General features: G+C 38.1%; 1 long non-coding RNA gene across 10 annotated transcripts in view; it reads right to left on the reverse strand.

Moving 5' to 3' along the window:
* Positions 1 to 24,135, reverse strand: part of LOC137862521 (uncharacterized) — a 248,696-nt gene that overhangs the window by 122,035 nt on the left and 102,526 nt on the right. For 3 of the 10 annotated variants that reach the window (XR_011100367.1, XR_011100359.1, XR_011100362.1), the window contains exon 3: positions 8,513 to 8,604. The exons of 2 other annotated variants lie outside the window; for them this stretch is intronic. This is a non-coding gene — a long non-coding RNA (uncharacterized lncRNA). Of the gene's footprint in view, positions 1 to 8,512; positions 8,609 to 11,483; positions 11,535 to 24,135 lie in introns of all 10 variants that reach the window. 5 more of the 10 variants (XR_011100369.1, XR_011100370.1, XR_011100372.1 and 2 more) reach the window with 2 other exon arrangements.

Raw genomic sequence — 24,135 nt, forward strand, 5'->3', positions numbered from 1 at the left:
TGTATAAGTTTGCCAAATGATTAACACTGTTTACAACTGAGCAGAAAATAATATATACAATATCATCAGTGCTTTAATGCTCCACGAGATTATGGAACTTAGGTATCTGGGCTTCTTATTTACTGTTCTAAACTTGACAAGGCCACTCACTTTCAAACTTCTGTCACAACTCCTTACTTATGAATGCCAGCACTTCTAGCTCAGGACTGAAAGGTTTTCACTCTCTTTCTCTACGTGCCTATTTCCACAGGTCCTGCAACACTTTTTGCATGAAATGAGAAAAGGAATCAAGATAAGGGAAAATGTCAGCAGAATATTATCTCTCTCTACATATACTTGCACTTTCTGACTGACAATAGGAAGCCCCATTATACCTTGCTTTTTTCTACTGTGTTATGCCTACCATTCGAATGCAGTAAGAATGGAGAAGGATAGCTTTGCTTGATGCCTTTTCATAATTATGAAGTCTTTAAAGTCATTTCTTTCAGATAAATATAGGTAGACAATGACTAGCATTCAGTGAAATTGATGAAATACTACATTGAATGCAAAATGTATATAGAGTAACAAAGAGAAAAATGTGATGTTTCACACTGAAACCTTCACACATCTTCAGGGCTTTGTATGACTTTCTGTCTTCATCACTGAATATACATAACTTTTCAAAGATCTTTTCAAAGAACTGCCAAAAAGGTAATTCACATTTTTATAAAAAAAAAAAAAAAAAAGAGAACAAAATGTTTAATTCTAGTGTTACACGTATTCACCTCCACCCCTAGCACTCAATTTTTTCTTTACATAAATGATTTTTTGGGAATGTATATTTTGACTTGAACTGCCAAATTTTGCTTGGTTTGAGTCAAAACTAATTATTGAGGTTGCTAGCCATATGTGGAAACAGAGGGGAAAAGACCTGAATATAACCATACCATTACACCTGCTAAGGTTTTGTCTCACTGAATTTGACAGGAAAGATCTCTGTAGTTACTATTATTATTTTTTATTATCCAAGACCAGAACTTTAATTGCAACCATAACTTCTCTTATCAGCACATCTGTATCCGATTGTGTTAACACTTTGCTCACCTTCAACTTTTTTTTTGTTTGTTTTAGGAACATTTCTTTGTGGTTCTAAACAACATAAATTTGGTTTCCTCATCAAGAAGCTCATTTAGCTGCAGCTTGATTGCAAGTAATTTGCCCTAACTGTTTCTGTCTTTTAATTGTTTGTGCCTTTTTCTAATCTATAAACTGTAACTTCAGGCAGGCCATTTTTGTCTTACCATTTCCTCTCTGGAAAGGCATATCTAATAACCCACCTCATATCCTGTGGCTTTAGGCATCTGAAATCATATGAACAGAAGGGATAGACCATCGATTCAACTCCAAATTCATTAAAAACAAAACAAAAACAAACAATCAAACAAAAAAACCTTGCATAAAATCTCCCTTTTAAGAAATAGGAAAATAAAACTTCATCCATGAAATTCAGTTTGGTGGAAAATAAATATGTATCACCACTGGTACAGAACTGACTCCCTCTTCTATTTCCACAGCATTTCCTTATGACCTCCAAGAGACATGAAATTGTAAGTGCCAATTTGGGTACTGCTACAATGCTTGAGTTAATCAGAGTCCAATGAATTTTATTCCCACAGTTCTGAATTGGCACCATTTACCCTACTGGAGACAGAATACATGATCTCATTAGAGTCTCTGGACTTAGTCAAGCCTATGCACGAAGCAGATTTTTTTTATTTTTTATTTTTTTTTAGTAATCTCATTAGAAGTTCTACCAAATATGGTATCCATATCAAATCTCTTTAATTCCTCCCACATAATCTCCTTTGCCCCCAAAATGTAATGTAACTGTATTAGTCAGATTAGCAGCACATTCAGGAGTAATCTCTTCCAAAACAAGAGAACTATATGCATTTTTTCTTTTTCTGATCCCCAAATTTTTTGTGTTAATTATTCTAAAGCTATCTGACAGTGTGAATAACACTCTTCCCTCCCTCCAGTCTGAATAACAATTAAGGAATTTGCATTTGTTTCTTCTTTTTGTTAGGACATAAGATCTTTCCTCCACATTTTTTGTTCTGAGTGAGCACCTGCCTGCTCTGACTGGGGCTGAAGTCTTTGGCCAAGCTCCCAAGTGAATATTCTCAGCTGTGTCTTATTTTATGGCACCTGCATAAAGCACAAAATACACACAGGAGTACAGCAGCCTTGGGTGAAAGAATGGTGAAAGAATGCCAAGCACAGTAGGATTTCTTAATCTTAAAGAATGAAGATTCTTAGACAGGTATTTTCTCACAAGATCTCAAGACCATGGTTAACTATCACACTTGCTTGATAGGGAGCAGGGATTCCACCCAGAGGAGTGTTTTTAGAAAAAAAGAATGAAAAGTATTTTCTGTCTGTGGTAATAAAAGTTTAGAAAGCTTTAGCCCTGCCTTGAGAAATTTTCCTTTTCCAGTATTTAAATTACTGAAAATAATGAGACTACATTATAAAACAAAGACCACCCTCATGTAGCTGATCTTCAAACAAATGTCAATCAAAAACTTTTAACCAATAGATTCTGGAAACTTTCTGTGAGGCAATGAGCAGAAGTGGGCATGTAGACTCTGAGAAATATGCACTGGACATGTACATATGTATTGTCCCTTCAGAGCTCTCATGTCCATGTAACATATTTTCTTGATGGATAAATAAAAGGAAGTGATGTGACTAGACAGCCTGCACAGTTTATTGATAATGCCAATAAAAAGCTATTTTGAGAAAAATACGCATTGGCTGAGAATTTCTATTTTATTTTCTATTTTATAAGCTAAGTGGCTCACATCTGCTCATACGAGCCTGCAAATTACTGAAGTGTTTCTGAAGCTCTTCTGGTTTTCTTCAAAGACCTTTTAAATCATACTGGAAGCCTTATGAGTTGACTATACTGTAGGATCTCACATGTAGAGTCTGGGGAGCCTTCCTGTCAGGCAAAGACAGACTGGCATGAAAAAATGTCAAGACCCCTCAAAAATAATATAATGAATTACTTAAATAAAATATTAAAAAGAAGGTATGAAAATACTTTAAATTATGAAAAATACATGTAAATCAATTTTGTGTGAAAGTTTCAATTTTCCCTCCCTTTCCCCCAACACATACTTTAAACAAGGCAGCAATTGCTAATTGTCTGATTCCAGACAGGCAAAGAAACTTCAGCTCATTTATGGACACAAACTGCTGTTGCCTAAAAGATTCAGTATGCAAAGTCCCATTTCCAAATGTGATATAAGTTCTTGGAAGCCTAAAGAACACAAGAGTTAACACAACTGAACTGCTAAAACACTTCTGAAAATGAACTGTTAGCATAACGTTTCTGAAAGTCCCTTGGGGCCAAAGTAGTGTAACTCCCACTTGGAGACATTATGATAGACTCCCAGATCTCATTTGCAGTGTCCCAGGCTCTCCCATCAAGTGAAAATTCTGTGTCACTTACAAAAACTCCTCTGGGCTCCTTTATTCCCTATTCCCATGGCAGGTAGTGAGAGACTGGGCAGAATGAGACTAATAATGTTGAGTAATTTATTTAGGACACTAAAAAAATTAATTCTACAAGTCAAGTATTGAGTCTTTGGCTGAATGAAGTAGATATGGCTAATAACAGGAGACACCAACAAAATGCCACTAGCATGCTGAGTGGGAATAATATAATACACCATGACCATATGGATTCAAGAGAGTAATTACGTATGAGTAACCCATCTGATCTTTCATGTTGCCAGGCTTTTATCTCAGATAGTCATTTTTCTCTGCTATTACCAGCCTTTTGTTCTAATGAAGAACATCCACCCCTTTCACCATCCTTATTATATCTAAGTAATCATTATACACAGATATAGAAGAGGGTGAATTCCTCTAAGCAGATGCATGCCGAGAAACGGTAAAAATTTCTTCCTACAAGGCCAGAACTAGCTATATATGCTCATTTGGTACCAGCCAATAAATCAAATTTAACTGGTTTTAGTGGGCATTCCCACAAATTTAAACACAATTCACACAGTGAAGAGATCAAAGTTTAAGGAAGAAAAAGAATAGGGAAAAGGAGGGAAAAAAAAAAAAAAAAGTGCCATCTTCTATTAAAACAATGCAGAAATAGCATATCCCAGAGTGAAGTAATAATATATTGGACTTCTCCACAAGCATGAATTCTTTTGTCTTTACATCTGCATTGAAAAACTAAAAAAATTGCTTTCCATGTGAAATAAATGCATAGCCCTTAAACAGATTTTACACAAGAGGCAGAGGCAAGAACAGAACAGCTATGATCTTAAAGACATAATTGGGATTGGAGAGTAAGAAAGTAGATTAAGTTTTCCAGAAGAAAATGACAGAACTCTACTTTTTCCAGCTTTATTGAAACTCATAAAAACGCCCATACAGAAATTCTAGTTAACATTAGTTTCTGGCAGTCACTTTGTTCACCTTGTTTTAGAAGGGGTGAGGAAGAAAGGGACAGGTAAAAACAGGGGGACATTTAAATAAGTGAACAGATACGCTTCTTCATCTCCAATGGGGACAAACCAGGAATAATTCTAGATAGATCTGAATCAGATGTTTCCCTTCCACAGAAAGGGATTAGGAACAGTTGTCACTACAGACTATAATAGCTCTCTTTCAGGTAGCTTATTTTTTAACATGCAGGGGAGCTATTCAGACCCACTGAAGCTCTTTCTAATGGTGCTGCAGAAACTTGAAGGATTATACTTTCATGCCACTTGCAATACCAAAACATACCTTCCTGAGAGACTTTACAACCTATAAGAAACTCAAGCTGTGTATGATAAATAATCCGACACACCTCGAAGTAGCATATGGTTCTGTTGGTTACTAGCTGTAGATGTAGAACATAAGAACTCACAGAAATGTCTTTCATGGCAATTTATAAGCTCATTACACCACGCTGACACTAAAATGCTTAAGACAATTTGTTCAATCCCTGTAAGTCAATGATTTTACTCACTTTCTCATGTCTGATTGTGAATGTTTTCTTAACCCATATGCAGAGATCATTTGGACATAGTAAATCTGATCAAAAGAAATTTTCACTTAAACACTAGCAAAGGAGATCCAGCTGTCCAGCCAGATCTCTGACAAGCTTCCTCTGTGGCTCCAAGAAGAGATATTTGCTTAGGTTCAAGGCAAAATAGGCAAAATTCCACAGTGTGGCCCAAAGCATATTTTTTTTCACAAATTTGCATGAGATGAAAGTTCTCTATGCTTTTAGGGAAGGCAAAATGTCAATGGTTTGACTAAAAAATGAGCTCTTTGCAGAAATGTTTGTTCCTTTTTTTTTTTTTTTTCTCCTGTATACAGGAAAATTCCTTTCCTCTATACAGAAGAAAGGGCAATAAGAAAATGCATTTTTTGCTTCCTCTGAAGTTGCAAATTCCCCACTGATGAGGGTTATTCCCTCTAGATTTTTGAAGGCTTGGAACCTTTTTTTTTTAAAATAAAAATAAAAATATGGCAGCATGTAGCTACATTAACCCCATTAAAATCTCTTGTTCTGCTCTGAATTGACACTGGAGTATCTCTGACCAACAAAGACTAGTGTATGCACCTGAGGATTTGTTCTATTTACCCCATGCAGCAGCAAAATCCCTTGTTTTCTTGGGAAGGCATGAGACTATCTTCTGATGTGATATAAAGTTATTAATGCTGCCTGATATTTGCTTTGACAGCTGCTCTGTATCCTCTTTAATCATCTTCATCATGGTTCACAGCTCTTTTTCCCTTCATTTCTTTTTTGCCTATGCTTCTGAGAGAGAATGGTGCAACACACAAGTTGATAAATCTTTCAGCCCTTCACGTATTTCCCCCCTTTATCTTCACTTCCCAAGTTTTACTATTTGGCTTTTTTTCCTGCTGCTCAATAACAGAACATTTATGTTCCAGATGCAAATGCCATTGGAGTATAGTATTTCTAACATATTCAGACTCCCATGGGAGAAAATTAGTTTGCAGCACACATCCATTCAACAGGTAATTTGGTTATGCATTAAAAGGGCTCCTTTGGTACTTGAGAAAACTTTTAAAAATCATATTATGAGCATTAGCTGCCTGCCTTTATTATATTTGGATGCCTTCCCTTTGAAGTTATTGATAATGCTTAGAGGAGCTACTTTTGCTACATAAGAGCTTTCTGCACTCGTGACGTGTTTTTTTTTTTTTTTTTGGAATGACATCATATTTTGTCATCTGCCTCCCATTTCCTGGCACAAACTGTTCACGGTGAATCTATGCTCTTGTTGTCTGCTGCCAGGCAGGCTCCTGTATTTGTCCAACAGCGTGCAGTGCCGGAGTACACGTTCTCTAAGCAATGCCACTGTCATCCACAGCTCCCCTGACGGTCTTATTTCATCAGTTGTCCTACATGTAAGAGCAGGATACAGATTGGCTTGTTCCCACACACTCCAGGATTAAGATTTTAGGTCAGATCAGTTCACCAAAAGGGAATGGCAAAGATTTTAGGATATGGGCTTGCTCCCTGCAATATACAAATTTCACAAAGTGGTCAGCAACTGGTAGCTGGAGATGTGAGAGGACTCCAATCCTGCAAGTGAAAAAGAAGCAATTCTCAGCCAACCAAAGTGATGGGGAAGCCTCACAGAGGACCAGAACCTATCCACCTCTTCAGTCTGCCTGCAATATGCAGCTGTAGAGACAGCCAGCAAAATTCTTTATTCCAAATCTTTCTTCCAGGCATGATAACCTACTTCTCGTGTCACAGGACAGTGTCTGTACTCCATGAGGGTCCCTGTTGAGTCAAATTCCTACATTTACACATTCTTGTGAACTTCTACAGACAGATTTGCAAAACCTAGCAATACCATCTCTGGTTGGTATTACAAGAAGGTTAAGGAACAACCAAGTTTTGGCCTCTTTGGCAATAGTGCAGTTCAGAGATTGAGGAAGCCTGTACTGCTCTTGGGGATACAAGCAAACAAACAAAAACACTAGAAACAAAACTGAAAACAATTGAATAGGGGAAAGAAATTCTCTGATCACCTGTCAGGCACATGAAAAAAAAGTGTTGTACCTCAAGTTTTACAAACAGGAGCCCTGACTTCAAATTCTTGGGATCAAACTTCTGTTTCTCTCAATCATATTAAATACATTCTTTTCGTGTCAGTAGATTGCGTACATCACAGAAAAGAAATGGCTCTTGATATCCGTCGGTTTCAGAGTCAGCTGATTGTGATCAAAGTTTAGCATCTCAGTGCCTTACAGGGAAAATCCATTTAGAAATACGATGGGGGAAGCAAGAGCAGAGCTACTCCACTTTGATTTTTAGCCAGGGTGTATCTAGGAACTGCAAACACAAAGGTATGATGTATTCCTTGTTCTTTGTGCACTGTGGTATTCATAACAATGTCTCAGAGTGGCTGCTTCCCCCTTACACATACCTTTTATGTTTTAGCTCACAGGAAACAACGTTTAGCAGGGTGGAAATCCAGAGCTTTTATAAGGTGACTTTCTCCCTTTCAGAAAAATCTTTATGTCCAGCTATACACAGCCACTCAGGACAACAGTCTCCAGCTCAGCTGCTGCAACATCAAAACCCACCTGAAACACCGCAGTCCTCCTAAACATCACTTCATATCACAGCATCTGACTCTTTCTAATTAATTTCCTTTGTTGTGCAGAGAGCATCCAGGAGCTAATTGTTCTGATGAGACAGATAAAGCATCAAAGGATGTTCTAAAATGTGTTTAAAAGTGTGGCACATTTACAGCAATGCGGTCTGAAGCCCACCAGCATCCAACCAGCTGCTGCTGGTTCTGGGGGCCTCATTGGGGTGCCAGGGCACTGCTGTGACAGCCCACCTTTGCAGCAGAGAGGAGCTTGGCCTATTCAGCCTCTGTATTTTTGCTTCCTGAGCTGGGGTTGCTAGCAAGGATGGCACTCTTGGTCATAGGGGAAGCTGCTGCATGTGACAGAAGATGATCTCCTGCTTTTACCTCCCCCCTTGTAAAGCCCCTCCATCACTCCCACATTCGCCCCCACTAATTTCAAGTAAGTCCTAAGCAGCCATCAGACAGTAATGAGTTTTTGCAATTGACAAACTGGATGGATTTGAACTACTGAACCAAGAATTAAAATGTTCCATTATCCCTGCATTCAGTAATTTGTCTGTGTCTCACTAAGAGCACAGCAAATAGTTTGGATTTCTGACCAGATCCTTCCACATATCACACAAATAAAAGTACCTCATCTGGAAACGGCAAGCTCTCAAGTCCCATCACTACTTGATGTATAAGGTTCTACATTAATAGACCAAAAGAGCAATGTAAACATCTGTTAGCCCAATTCTAGACACTGTAACAAGTTTTCCCCTTAACAAGACTGTTCACATAATGAGCAATAAATGTGAAGGAAAAAAAAAAAAAGGAAAACTAAGGACAACTTGAGATAAAGACCCTGATACAGTAAATAGGCACATGCTCACCTGGCTTTGTGGGTTTTATGTGCATGCACAAGTAGTTATGAACAGGACTGTCTCTTTGAAATAAGGCCTTGAAAAATAGGGAGTCCTTTAAACTATCTGAAAAGGAATCAGAGAAGAGGGAAAATGGCTGAAACAAACAATTCAAACAAGGAACAAATAAACCATGCTCAGGATGTTCCATAAAAAAAAAACAAAACAAAAAAAAAAAAAACACAAGGTCAGCACAGCACAAGGAGCACTGCATAGAGAACATCAAGCTATACAAGGAGGGTGGGAACCACACCACAGGTGAGACAGAGAAGCCTGGCAGAAAGCAGTAACCCTCACTCTGCAAAACAGCATGTCCCTTCCCCTTCTCCTGGGCTCCTACTACTGAGGGACTCATTCCAGCTCTCAACAGCATTGCAGGAAAGAGGAGTGGGGAAAAAAAAAGTACAAAAAAATGTTTGTGGGCCCTGCTGAATTTACAGCAAGTATCAGGACAAAATTCTTGCCTGTCCCTGGGCTGTCAGCAATTTTTCAGGATGGAGGTTGGTGGTACTGTTTTGATAACAAAGCTTGTTGATACGGGTACAAAGGAGGCTCTCTGAGGTCAAACAGCACCCTTGGAAATGGAGTGATGAGTTTAACAGACTTGCTATGATGTTTTTTTTTTTTTGGTATTTGACCTTAAACAACACATGAAGCTTGGAGGATAAAAGAAAAACAAAGCTATAAACATAAACTGAAACAAGTTTTTCGGAGTTCTACCTAAAACACAAACAATAAAAGGAAACAGAGAAAATAATCACATATGAATAGAAAAAAATAACAAAGCCAAAAAGCTGCTATTTGAACTGCAAGGGGAGAAGTATTCAGAGCAGATAAATCTCCTGTCACTTGGTATTTTTATGATTCAGGCAGAGTAACTGAAAGGAGCAGCCAGTCCAATCTGACTATTTTCCTGTGTCAGATCTCAGGCTTTGTTTTAGGTTATTTTCAGTGTTGCTGATGGAATGAGATGAAAAGATTAAGTTTCGCCTACACTGCACTAAGGAGATGTGAACAGAATTTATCTTTGGACAAACCTGAGCACGGGCCCAGGCCCTCAGATGCTGCGGTGCAGGGCACAGTGCCCTCAGTGGTGGTCTCAAGGGCTTGAGGTGTGCTCAGCACCTCTCAGCATCTGACCGGATATGCAGAGCTTCAAAAATAACTTCTGGCTGTCTGGTTCTCTCCCACGGACAGATAGTGTTGCACCAAAAACAACGTCACATGCCATTTGGCGTTACACTCCTAACATGTTTTGTTATCCTGTTTTCTTTTTTAGACACCTTTGCAGTGAAACAAACACCACATGACGGAAATATAAAGACCTAAGAGACACTGACGAAACCATTACGGGGGGAAGAAAGGATAACTGAGGAGTTTTTGAGAACAAGATTTTCTACCTGGGATCTGATTATATTTTTTTCCTTTTTATATAAGGACAGAAAGTCAGTATTTTCCTTTGAAAACTTTCCAATCCAATGTCAACTTGATAATAGTTATTTTCAATATAAAATTTCAAAGCACATCTCAAGACTGAACAGTCATTGTGAAGTAAAGCTTCAAGTTTCTCATTTGTAAAAACATCTTCAAACATTCCTATTAGCAATAACATTTTAGCATAATTGCACTACCTGTAACTTAGTCAAAATGGAAAGCTATTCTTGAAGAAAGTTTTGCAGCTGACCATAACTTTTACAGTAAGTTTGACATGATGAAACCCACCAACACTGATCATGAGACCTACAGTTAGCCTGGTAACAACGTGGGGCATCCATCAGGATTTCCTCTCCATCAGGAAAGTGGAGCTCCTAAAAGCCAGGTTTGGGATTATCATCTCCACTTTACCACAAGGTATGGGGGTTTGGCCAAGGACATGGAGAAAGCCATAGCTACAGGTGGGCTTTGACCTACATTGTGACTGCTAATCGTGCATTCAGACCATGGTTTGCCTTTATGGGGAGCAGTGAGAAGAGAAAGAACCATCAGTTCATACAACTCACAAGGAACTTGAAAGTCTCATTACAATGGTGGCAGTTCCTTTTGGGAATATTTCACAAAACTGGCACGCAGCCTGGCTGCAATGGGGATAGATTTCCTGTGCAGGAGCCCTCTGCAGCTGGGTATACGGGCTCGCTAAATGGTGGAATTAGCCTTAGGACCATGAGACTGGAAGGAGGAACGAGGATGAAAAACAAGACTACTTACTGACCTGTATTTAATTGCATTCCCGTGGTTGAAACAAATTATATAATCGCCATCCTAATGGTTAAAAAGGCTGTAAGTACTATTTAGTTCTTTCCCCTGCACCCCTCTTCAAACTGGGAAATGTATTTCGTGGCTATGTCCTCACAACCCTGCTCTGTAGTCTTCTGTTTATATCATAATGGTGAAATATTGCCTTTTTCACAAGCTGGAAGCCAGATTTCTCTTCCATTCATCCATTATAGAGTGAGAAAAAGAAAATGAATACTCTTATATCCATTATATATATCAAGAGACTGAATCTACCTTTTTTATTCCAAGAGCTAGAGATGACTGCATAGCTCATGAATTACAAAGCAATTTTGAGACACAACAGCGGCAGAAAAAGTAGTAACGTTTGGCACAATGTACCACACAGATGCGGTACCCAGAGATTGAAAAGTAAAGGGAATTTCTATCTATTTATCCATCCGTCTCGTTACTGTGTGGCTTTTACATCCAACGTGGGAAAATAAAATTTCTTTTTACATACCATTTTCTCCATGCATGCTCAACTTAAACGCTGTTGATTTATGCAGCCTATATCAGTGGCATAAAATATAACTATGTCACAGAATTTGGAGAGGTATGTTGAGACAAATATGCTAGAATACCTGAATCTGAGAATTAAGATGCACAGTATAAAAATAATAAATATATTGTTACCATAAATTAAAGCTGTAAAGATTTTTTTCCTTACTTGTTGGCAAAGGCAACGATCTCTCCAGTGTCAGGATTGAACTGCAGGGCACTAATAAAACATGACACAAATAACAAATAAATTTCCTCTGTATTGAATGGTTTGAGATTTATTGAGGTCTCTTATACCAAGATCTATTGGGAGTTGTATAATCTAATGTATAAAATTTATAACTAGGAGATAAAATGTGGATAAAATAACCATTACCTTAGAATATTATTTCAACTCTTGCATCTAATTTGAATATTGTTTAATACAAAACATTCAGCTTCAGTGGAGAAAGGCATTTACACTGAGGAAAAGTCATGACAGTATTTTGAAACTGAATTACGAAAAGTAGAGAGAGTGCATTTAGTTTTTTTAGTTTTCCTGAAGTTTTGCAAGTACATAGATTTACATATAAAACAGTGAACAACACTCTTTAAGCTACATAAGGTTTCCAGTTATCTGTGTATATATATATATATATACTTACACACACACACACACATATATATATATATTTTTTAATTTATTTATTTATTTATTTATTTTTAACTTTTCCTCCCTTCCTCCCCTTAGTTCTCAATGGATTTTAGCCCATTTTAGAAAACAGTTTAGGTATCTTAATTTGGCTAATCTAAACTTCATGGGCCAAGCTCAGCTCAGCTGGAGACACAGCAGAGAGATGCACAGATTTACACCATCATAAAATCTGGCCAAGTTCAACTCTGCAAATACATACCAACTAACCAGATTGTACAAATACTGTATAGATAGTGAAAGTGGGTACAGACTGTAGTGCTGATTCTGTTTTCATTCCTGGTATTGTCAGTTCAAATATAAAAGAAAGACTTTCATGTCAATTTGAATGTAAGCCAGCATGAGAATACACAATTGTATTTTTTTGGACCTAATTTCAACTCTGCTTGATTCTATGCTGGTGAAACTGCACTGACATAAAAGTGTGATCACTCCCTATTTATACCAGTTTGCACAGAAACAGAAATGACTTCACATTTTATTTTTGTTCTGATCTGCAGATCTTGCCAGGGCAAATATATTATATTTTTCAAAACTTCATTATGCTTTGATATTGTGAATTTAACTGAAAAAATAAACAAGTCCTTGTTGAATAAGCAAAACTTAATCTCTCAAGAAATTTCCCATATGGAAAATTTGGATACAGAAGATTTCTACCTGCAAATCCGAGTATTTTATAATGAAAGATATTCAAGAAAGCCTGAGATAGAACAGTTTCTGCAAACAGCTCCTGGTGGGTCATCCCATTTTCTGATTGTCAACTACCCTTTTTTAAAGAGGTCCTAAAAAAGTGTCACACAGTGAGGAGATCAATCCACTCTTTTCTGTGTTATACAAGCTTTTTGAAAATAATTCCATATTTCCATATTAAGGTAAGGTACACTGGAAATCCAGGTCTTCCTTGGCGTTTGGATATTTGCAGTAATGGGGTAATGTCCCTCTGTATTATTGGACCACCACTCAGTCCCCGTGTTCAGCATTGGTTTCCAGAAGGTGAGAAACAGATTCATAGATTTCACAGATTTCCTTTTCTGCCCAGATGATCTGTTCGGGTTAATAGCATTAAACAGGGTTTAAGGAGATGTTTATTTACCAGAAAGTTAACACCTACTCAAGATAGCTTATTTAACAAAGGTCTACCAGTGTTTGTTAGAGGTAATGGTGTATTTAGTGTTTATCTTGAAGCCAGATGCAATCACTGACCTTGAGGTGAAAGGCCCAGTAACCTCCTCCTAGTCCTTTTAGCCCTTCTTATTTTGGAGTTTAGGTAAGAAATATCTTGCTGAGCTTCTTTATAGTAACTGCTCCAAAGATTCAGCTTTTAATGCTTTCTCTGACTGTTTTCACTCACCTACCCCTACTCTGAAAGGCCCAGGGAGCCCTCTGGTCCATTGCCCTGAGTGCTACTAATTAGCATAAAACCTCCCTTCTCTTAGGTCAGGCACCTACTTTCAGTTTGTGAGTTAATCTGTTGCTCAGCACAGACATGATCCTATACCTACTGAAATAGTGGATTGAGCTGTTTCTCCTGCTTTTTCAGTCCCAAAAGCTTGCCTGGCATGCAGGCTGTTCTAGCCCAGCTACATACAACAAATCTATCCCCAAAGTCTGGGGAGGTCAGACTTTGGTCCAAAGATTGCACATTAGGGCTTTGGTAATGATCTAATGTAATGCTGTAGTGTTTATGTTCCTGCCAAAGACCACCGTTTATAACTATTTGGTACCTGCTCTTGTCTGCTTGGTATTTGACTGCCCCATGCTCAGAATGGTGCAGAGACACTTTGACAAATAACCTACCACAAAACCAAGCCTCAGCTTGTGGGTGAAATGGTTTTCCCATAGCATTCATTGTGGGACAGCCTAAATAGACAGCCACATGCCAGGAGTAAGACCTTGGACTTGCAGGGCAAAAGTTTGGGCTGTGACACAATAGAGAACATAATGGCTCATGAAAGTTAATTGTCTGGGCAACAGGGGTGCCTCCTGTCATTCTGATATTGCATTTTACCATCTCCGTTTTGTTTTACCTTTTATTTTTTGTGTGTCTGAAGAGGGCTTGGTACTTATGCTTACCTGTCTGTAACGAGTGGCGTTTAGAGCTAATGAATACAAGTTTTTTGAACTCTTTGGATGAAAGAAACTGTGTAAGTGCAAATTATCCTCTTGTCTATCCTCTCTGAAGTCTAACCCACTTTGATGTGATTGTGATCTATGTCAGTTATAGTGTGTATTTTAGGAGGGATTCTCACAGCAATGAATGTAAGTAAACTTCTGAGTAAGGCAAAGTAACTGATGAATGTAGAAGTTCAAACACAGGACGGAAATTATTATTTTAGGCAAAGTTCCAGGATTTGGTTAAAGTATCTTTAGTTTTTAAATTACTTGCTCTCCATTTTTTTGATATATGCTAGCTTTCATATCCTCCTTGAATCATTAGAGGCCAGCCCCTCAGGCTGGTATAAATTGTCAGTACTTGACTGATACCAGTAGGGCTGTCCTGGTTTGTACTTAGCTGAGCACCTGGTCCAGTGATGTGTATTCAGAAAAAGCAGCCAGGACCTTTCAATGGTCAGTAAAAGTAAGCAAAAAAGTAAGTAAAATTAATGTGAATAAACACTGCCAAATAGAAAAGCTGAAAACTGAACAGTTTTACATATTTCACAGTCTCACTATAGAGTAACTACATAGGTTAAGTAAACCATCTCTAGATTCATCCCACCTTTGATGTTAGACCTAAGAATGCTATAAGGAACTGTTAACAATTCCTTAAAAATATATTAATATAAATGTCAATATTAAGCTCTGTTTCTCTGCTGTACGCTGAAGAAGGGCTGATAATTAATATAGACTTTGAGAATTAATTCCTATTGCCTTGTCTCTGCAGGTGACCCAATCTGAGTCAGTCATGCAAGCAGGTGAGCAGGGTTGCTCACACAGGGCTGTGTGGGTTCCCTTGCTGCACTCTGTTCAGTTAGCACCAGAACACCACATTGCTATGGGCTCCTCTCTGCAGGAATAATATTGATTTCTGCTGAAGGTTTTCTCGTAGGAGAAAACAAACATAAAGCTTCCATTTTTCTAGTCCTACAGTGAGAAGTTAATGAAGAACAGAGTTTATAGCAGGGGAAAAAGAAGGAGAAAAATAAAAAATAAAAAAATTAAAAAAAAAGAGAGAGAGAGGGGAAAGAATTGAGGAGGGAGAGAAAAATAGAGAAAATTTAAAGGATGCACGGGGAGAAGGATGGATGTCAAAAGGTTATATGTCAGAAAAATAGTTTTTCAGTTCTGTCTCTCCTGAAAAGTTCACTGGCTTGGAAAAGCTGAGGTCCCAGAAAACTACTACCACAGAGCTTTCCCAAGCAAAATGCAGGATTTCCATTTATTTATTTATTTTTGAATCTCTCTAAACTCACTCCAACCTCCACAAACTTCTTCACAAACACATAGTATTCCTACAGACAATATTTTACATGCACTTTTCTGCAAGGTCAATACTATAGGTATGAGAACAGAGGAAGCAAGAGGAGAAGAATGGCAGATGGAACTAGAAGACCAAAGACAATCCAGTGACTGATCTGGTTTCTGTGCAGTCTCATTCACTACAACAGTTCTGCTCAATGTTCTGTCTTTCTGTAATTATTTTTTCAAAAAAGTTTCTCAAAGAACATCCCCTTGATGGAAATCACAGGCAAGCAAAATATGCCTACAGATTCAGGCATTTGCCCTATTTACTTCTCTTGCTTTTCACCTAGTTTTTTTTTTTTTCCACATTTATTTTAAATAAAAGGGACTAACACTTTATCCAGGTAACCTATGGAGTAGTAAACCATAACTGGCTTCAGAAGGAACAAAGGCTTCCAATCATAACAGAATCCTGATGATACTTAATATTTTATTAAACTTGTACTTTTTCCACCCCAGGAAGCAGCACCCCCCAGCCTTTTATTGTTCCACTGCATGACTAATATTATCTGTTTAATCTGCAATTAAACATTCTTAAACATGTAACTTCTCTCCCTTGACAATATACCTACTTTTAAACCTGATTCTTTTCACTACTAAAACATTTTGATGCCAATGATTTTTTTTTTCATTATCATTACATTTAGCTTAAGCTTGTACAAAAAGCACAGCAGCATCTCCTTCCAAAATCTGCTTTTAAGGAAAATAAGACTCAGCCAATAATAACAGCCATTTTTTATTTTTTTTTTCAAAGCAGTTCACAGGGGGAGGAGGGGTAATTTTCCAGCATTCTCTCAATTCTGATTACCAGAAGATGCATTTGAATTGTTCGTTCAGCCCTTTGGTCTCAATGCATGCTCTAATGGGGCACTTAGGTGCAGACCCTGAAATATCAAGCTTATGAAATGAAAAAATAACGTCCTGGTGTGTAGAAGCACTCCAAATGAGAAGTAAAAGAATCTGAAGTCTGGATAACGCCAGTTCCACCTTCACTGATACCCATTCCCTGGATGTGTAAGTGGAGGCTGGGTAGGATCATAATAGGTAACAAGCACGAGGCTGTTCTGCAGGAGGCATCATTCTGTGAGTGCTTTGTTCATACACTACTCAATTCCTGGCCGTTTTTAGGGACAGAATCCAGCTGGGCTATCAGGACCTTTAGTCTAATTCATATACTCCTTAGAGCCATCTCACAGCAAGAAAATAGCAGTGATACAAAGTTGCCTTGTGCGGGGAACTGAAAGTGTTTGATGCTTCTAAAAATCATGCCACTTGTTCACATACTGATAAAGACCAAAGAAGCAGTTAAAGTCTGGGTGTGTTAGACTCTGTCTGCTCCACATTGCTTCATTACCTTCTGCAATACTGATACAGGGTGCAGTTAAAGTCCCTAAGTTTCCAGAAGAAAAAGGTGAGTGTACTTGATGGGTCTAAGCCCCCTCTTGCTGAAATGATATCACTGACTTCATTAGGCAACAGAATTAGGCTTGCATTGCTCTGCATGGGCACATTTCAAATCTGTGCTAGCCAGCAGAGTTCTCAGACAAGCGATTAATAGCACTAACCATTTTGGTTAATATCAGGGCAAAGAGACACTCCTTTTGATATGCCATTTAGGTTAAATACATTCTCCTTCTGTTCAACTTGCCTGATACTGCAATGTTAAGCCAAGAACTTATCTAAGTAAAAAGATTAAACGTATCTCTGAGGAATGCACAACATCATTACAGTTGAATCATGAGGTTAAAGTGTTGCACTGAGGTTGCAAAATATCAGATAGAGAAGTGAGACTGAAAGGATAAATCCTTACTCATTTAGCATAGTTGCCCTATTCCACCTGCTAATGAAATCAGTATGTAAAGTGGATTGAAAAGGGGATCTGCACGTTAGACGTTTCACTACATGTTACACTGCAGCCTGCTAAGGAAAATGATGGCTTATTGTAATCATTTTTAGGCTTGTTTTTCACTGGGGATCAGAGGAATGTAATTCAAACATAAAGAGAGTTGCCAATAATTCATTCTTGAAGAGCCCTATAAAGATATGTGGCCAATACTGTGGCCTCTTTCAGGAAAACTAATGGTCAGACATTTTGCATGAAATTATCATTTCATTAATGTACCGATCGTTCCAAATGTTTTCAGACTTAAGTATGAATTAAACAATATCATATTCATCTTAGAGCTGTAGATACAAGCTTCATCAACTGCCACAGCATTATATTTTACTCGCCTCTGGAAGCAGACTTGTGTTTTGATCATTAAAAAGCCCAATGTAGAAAAGCACTTCATCACATACTTAAGCAGTTTAGTGGAATAGGGTCTAGGGTGGGTGCTAACCCTCTTCACTGGTAAGCATTTCAAAATCACGCAGACCAATTTTAAAACAATTAAGAAGACATTGTAAGGTAAGACTGCATCAGAGTAATTAGAGTGCACTGTAACTGGGTATTATTAGGGACACGGGAATATTTTCCAGACTTTCCCATCAAAATACACACATAATCTAAATGTAATATTCCTTTAAAGCACCACATTCTGCAGATGAGAAATACAGCCCAACATAGCTTTACAAATTTTTTGATTGTTAGGAAATTAGTGTTTCTGCTACATTTTGCGTTATGCAAGCTGAATATACCAATACTTAAGTTTTAAGCTGCTAGAGACATCCCAAAGTGAACGTTTAACCAATTGTCAGACAAAAGGTGTACTGTAAACTGATCACCAAAATAATTTAATTTGGGCATTAAGTACATGATTTAAGTGCTGTCCAAACAAAATTCTCATGTCCTTATGTAGTGGCCTTTCCTTCTCTTAGGAGAGGATGAAGATTTCAGTGAAAGAGCTGATAGCTGTCTCAGAAAACTGACTGTGGGATATGTAAGGACTATATTTTCCATGAAGGCTGAGCTTCTGGTCTCACCGTGCAACTGCTGGGATTGTGATTCCCAGGTTCATTTGCCTTAAGCAGGCTCTAAACACAGCCAAGAGAAGCAGTAGCCTAAATTCTTCCAGCACTTAGTCCTTGTTGTCCTAATCCCTGAAAAACAAGTAGTTTCCTACACACCAAGATTAATGAGCCTCATTTCCTGTAAATTTATGGGTCGTAGCTAATTGGCTTCGTCTTTTGGGAAGGTAAAAGAACCACCTTAAGTTTCTCTTGAAGTTGTAGCTCCTATGTGGGCTTTTTTTTTTTTTTTCCTCCAAGTGAATGTCTAATAAGGATTCAATTCTTCCTGTTTCCTCTTCCTCATTTTTCAAGGCACTTTTTTTTTTGTGTGTGTGCACACTCTTCCACATATTATTTTCTTGTAATTTTTAGCAATGCTGTTATGTTCTACTCCACAAATTGAATTGTACAAGATGACACTATATTAGTAGTGTGAGTACAAATGATGCAAGAACAGAAGTTTTGCTTCCATAAAAACAAACAAAAATCAGATTTTGCAGGGCAGCCTAGGTCTGCAGAACAAACAATCTCCTATTCCAGAAAGTAGGAGTCAGGAGTTCAGGAAACATGAAAGTGAAGATTAGACACCACAAGGAGCTAAGAACTGGAACCCATATCTGCAGCATAACTAAAGATACTGGAATGTGGATTTCTGCCTGAAAAGATAACATTTTCTCAACATCCGTAACCAGCAGTCTTCAAAAACATTTAGATTCAGTTGCATTCTTACAATGCTGTTTATTATCTATAGAATATGTTTCATTACACAGAAATCATCGCTAGCACCTGGAAACCAGAAGAGTGGCAAGAGACCATCATCATCACCTTGTACCACTTGGGGATCTTCAGAGAATTGCTGGTGTGATCTTCCATTCCCCTCTCATCCTCTAGCCCTCCAAAACTTATGCTTCTCAAGTCAGCTCCTGAGCCACCTCCTCCTCCCCCCTTTGTCCCCTGTGAGTTATTTAACCTTCGTGTGTCTTAGGTTCCCCTCCTGCACAATGAAGTCAGTGTTATGCTAACGCAAACACCACCTGCAGCTATCCTGATGGATACTCGAAAACTCTGGGGTGTGTTATTAGCTGTAGTTTATAGATGGGAAAAAATCAAGACTGAGAGAATTTAAGTGCCTTGACCTGACAGGAATCATGGTCCAGTGACTTCACATCAGCCTTACACGACAGCACACACCGAAATACAAGGGTTTATGTAACTGGGTTATAGAAAAGCAACAGCGACTTCTGTTGGTAGGGCTGTCACTTGCTCAACAGGCTAGTTTAATTCTGACATAACCTCCCTATTTCAACTCCTTCAGCAACCTCTGTTTACTGTGATCTGGCAAGTCCAACAGCTTACTGCTAGTTTGCAGAATGCTTTGGGAGTGTGGTTTAAGCTTTAAGATTGCTGACAGTCTTCTAAAGGCTTTTATGTGCCTTGATGGATGAGGAAAGAGGCAGCAGAGAATGAGAGAAGAACATGGGATGCTTCTAAAAAATGGCTTTGGAATTTTCAGAGTACAGAGAAGAAAGGTTTGAAGATTTCCAGTTTTTTCCCACAAAGAAAACTAGAGGTATATCAAACATATCCCTTCAGTCATTTTTAAGAAAGAAAGCTACCATGCAGAAATATCCATGAAAAGGAACAAATGAGTAAATGCAAGCAAAGAGTTCCTAAGCCAGAGCAACTCCTGAAATATCTGTTTAATATGCTCCATATCTGAAATATTTACATGCATTCAACCTCAGACGAAATTTTACAGTGGTTGTCTTATGTAACCACAAGGTTGCAATAACAAGTCTGAAGGTGACAAAAGCATGAATGAATGTGGTAAGCTCTTTATGCATGAAAGAAACAAGGCCAACAAAGACCTAAAAAAATAGCTTCAGTTTATTTTTCAGGCACCTAAGGCAATGGACTACCTAATAGCTTTTTTTTTTTTTTTTTTTGGTGCTGGGTTTGCATTACTGCAAACCTTTACAGCCTTATATTGAATTCTAAAAGTGAATCAGAGACTTGCCTCTTTGCGTTTTGCAGACATAATTCAAGAGGCAGAGAAAGAATTATTTAACAGAGAAAATGAAAATATTATTTTATTAGGATTATAGTCACAAGTGAACAAGGGAAAGAAAGCAATTAAAGTGGGAAACATGGATATTTTAGTAGAAAATAAGACACATCAAATATTATAAAAGCCACAGCAACTTAACATGGACCACCTATATGCTTCATAATTTAAGTATGGATATAATTTTATAAACATACACAAAACAGAGGGGTATAAGTGTATAGAGACACACTGATTTAAACAGATCTGTGCAACATTCTGTTTCATTATTATTAGTTGTTGATGGTTTTGGGGAGAGAGGATCCTGCCTAAAACAGTTTCTTGTTTATACTCTTCATAACATTAAGAGACAGAGGAAAGTTTAACCAAAGCTAAAATGAATGCAACGATTTTTTTGAGGGCATTTACAGTTAGGGAGTTTATCTTAAACAGAACTAGAGGACCCAGGACTAGAAAACATGATGCAAGTTCCTAAGGCCAGTCTCCCCTCCACTGCATTCAGCCATGTCATGTAATCTCATTCATGACATCTACTGAAATTTCCCACATGCACATTCAGCCCTTGTCTTCCAGCACTCTCAGTCCTGTGCTAGATGGAAACCTGATTTTCAGTCTAAACTGTGATTCATGGCCAAATTATGCCACTTCATCTTTTATCAACATAGTCTTTTCACTTTTACAGCTTGCACTTTCCTTCGTGATTATGAAGAGCAACCAGATCCTTCTCAGATTCTGTTCTGCTAGGCTAAGCACACCAAGCTTTTTAGCCTCTTTGTGAGATAACTCTTCAGTCTTTCAGTGATCTAAACTTTTTTTTTTTCCCTTTTACATAGCCCAGCTTCAGTTCTTCTTCTTGAATAAGACACTTACTACATAAGAGGCATTTGCTTTGTCAGTGACCTGTTCCTTGAACAATGGCTCTGACACATTCCCTGCCACTTCCACCACTAACACCCTCCCAACATACCTGTGCATCAATCAGGCCTGCCTTCCTCATGGTTGAAAGGCATGAGGTTATCATCACCATCTGTGGGTCAATTACTGCCTACAGATCTTCCCCTTTTTTCCAAGTGCTAATACCAGAATGATGGCACCTATAATATCCCTTACTATAATATGGTGTCTCAGCCCACATGTTGTGGGTCAACACCAGCAGGCAGAAAAGCACCACACATTCACTTGCACACTCCCTGCCAATTGAATGGGAGAATCAGACAAGTAAAAAGTGAGAAAATTCATGGGTTGAGATAAAAACAGATAAAGCAAAAGCTGTGCACACAGGCAAAGCAAAACAAGGCATTCACTACTTCCCATTGGCAGGCAGGTGTTCAGCCACTTCCAAGAAGGCAGGGCTCATCATGCATCATGGTTTCTTGGGAAGACAAATGTTCTAAATCCAAATATCTCCCTTCCTCCATATCTTCCCCCAATTTTATTGGGGAGCACGACATCATGAGGTATGGAACATCCCTTTGCTCAATGGGGCCAGCTGTTCTGTGTCCTCTCCCAGGATCTCATGCACCCTCAGCCTTCTTGTGATAAGGCAGCATGAGAAGCAGAAAAGACCTTGTCTCTGTGTAAGCACTGCTCTGCAACAACTAAAACACCAATGTGGTATCAACAGTGTTTTGGTCACAAATCTAAAACACAGGACCATAGTAGCTACTATAGAGCAGATGAGCTCTATCTCAGCCAAAACCAGTACATCACAATACTCTGATACAGAGAAATAGAGGGAAAATTACTATCTACTATTCACACTGTAATATGAAATATTCAACTCATCATCCCCATGAGTTATTAAAGGAAGTAAAAATGGGCAGCTTTGGATATCAAATTGTTCTCCAATTATCATTTTCTCTTCTGTTTTTTTTTTCACATCAGGGACCAACAGGAAGCCAATGAATGGCAACTAAACAATAAGAGAAATAAAAGTATCTGAAAGTAAAAATCATCAAGTCAATAATAATGCTATTCCTATTATTGAGGGAAAACGTAAGTGTTGTACAAATAAGCCTTATGGTTTTGTATGCCAATCCATAAATATGTAGTTCTGCAGACAGAAATCAAAACTAACTGATTCACTGCAACAGATATAATTAGAGAACAAGTCTAGAAATACTTTGTTCCTCCCTCCTTGACAAAAATTTTCTCCTCTATACATAAGCGATTCTTATCACATCAGAGAACTTTCAGAGGGGAAAACACAAATCCTTGGAGTTACAACAATGAAATACGCAAAAAGGAGAAGAAGAATGGAAGATGACTTCACAATGTTGATCAAACTAATTCTTTCTGAACCTAAAAGCAGGAGTGGAAATAATTCAAGGTGTAATTATCAAGTTAGAAATTGATGTACACCTCTTAGTAACTTGGGAAAAGAGGGAGAAGGGAAGTAAAAATCAAAGGATACCCAAGAGGCTACCTAATACATAAAAACAGCATGCATTTAAATACGAAATGGATCAACTTCCTTTTCATGCAAAATTGGAAAATGTCTCCTGAATATCTTTAAAATGGAAACAAACAAACAAACAAAAACTAACAGCACACCACTAGTATTCACCAGTGAACACTAGACTTTCAGGAGAAAAATCATACCTAATATATGCAAACAATCTATTCACACACATGCCTTGCTCTAAGGCTCACTAAAGCTGCTACTGGCATCCTCCATATCAACTTGGAAGGATTTTGGATTAGTCGTAGTATGTATGCAAGGAAAGGCAGACTTGCAAAAAATATCAACAGTTCAAGCATATGCATCTTCCCAAGAATGTTAGCTAAGAAGGGGATTCAGATACTAAGGACGCAGGAAATTCAATACTGAGGTCATTGTTTTTCAAAAGACACTTAAGATATTTATCCCCTTTTCTGGTAAAAGTTTGAAAATATCTGCAACAAAACAATCATCTCACCACTAGCCAAAGGCATGAGTGAAGTTCTGGAGAATTACTTGTATTTTCTTCCCTCTAATACCATTTATCAGATTGGTAAATCTCACTACCACAAGGCAGATCCACAGGGTGTCCTCTAAACATAGATAGAAAGGATGAAAGCTCCACAACATGTAGGAAGGTTAGTGGCCTCCTCACACATTTTGGGCTATTCCATGGACTGAGCTCTTGATATCTAAAAAGAGCTTAACAGCCCTTTAAGTTTTTATGTTGCATTTTTTTCCATTTTTCCATTTCAACTAAAAAGTCTCTATAGCAACAGTTTTGCATCCTGATGTATCTGAAAGATGGGTACAAAAGTGATGCAGTTTATTTCAAAAGATGCTTTCATTTCCCAAAGTCACTTCTTAAACAGCATGCATGCAAGGTATGTATATATTTTGTACATACTAAAACACTCAGAATTCACACAGATTCCAGTGACATCCCCTCATATGCTATGGCTAAATGCCTTATCTGAGATTCGTGATAGGATCTGACTCAGCAAGTGCTGCTCTCCCACCCTCTGGAAAGTTGATCCCCAGATTTTGGTCTCAAAAAAATCCAAATGAATCACCACATTCACCCTTCAAACTGCACTTTACACATGAAAATGCTGGAAACATGCTCAAGCTTTTAGTCCATGGTTTCTCAGAATAAATAAATAAATAGCATAAATAACATAAATAAATAACAATTCCATGTGGTGGCCTTGCAT

The sequence above is a fragment of the Anas acuta genome, chromosome 1, assembly GCF_963932015.1.
Source record: "Anas acuta chromosome 1, bAnaAcu1.1, whole genome shotgun sequence".
In the NCBI taxonomy this organism is placed as follows: Eukaryota; Metazoa; Chordata; class Aves; order Anseriformes; family Anatidae; genus Anas; species Anas acuta.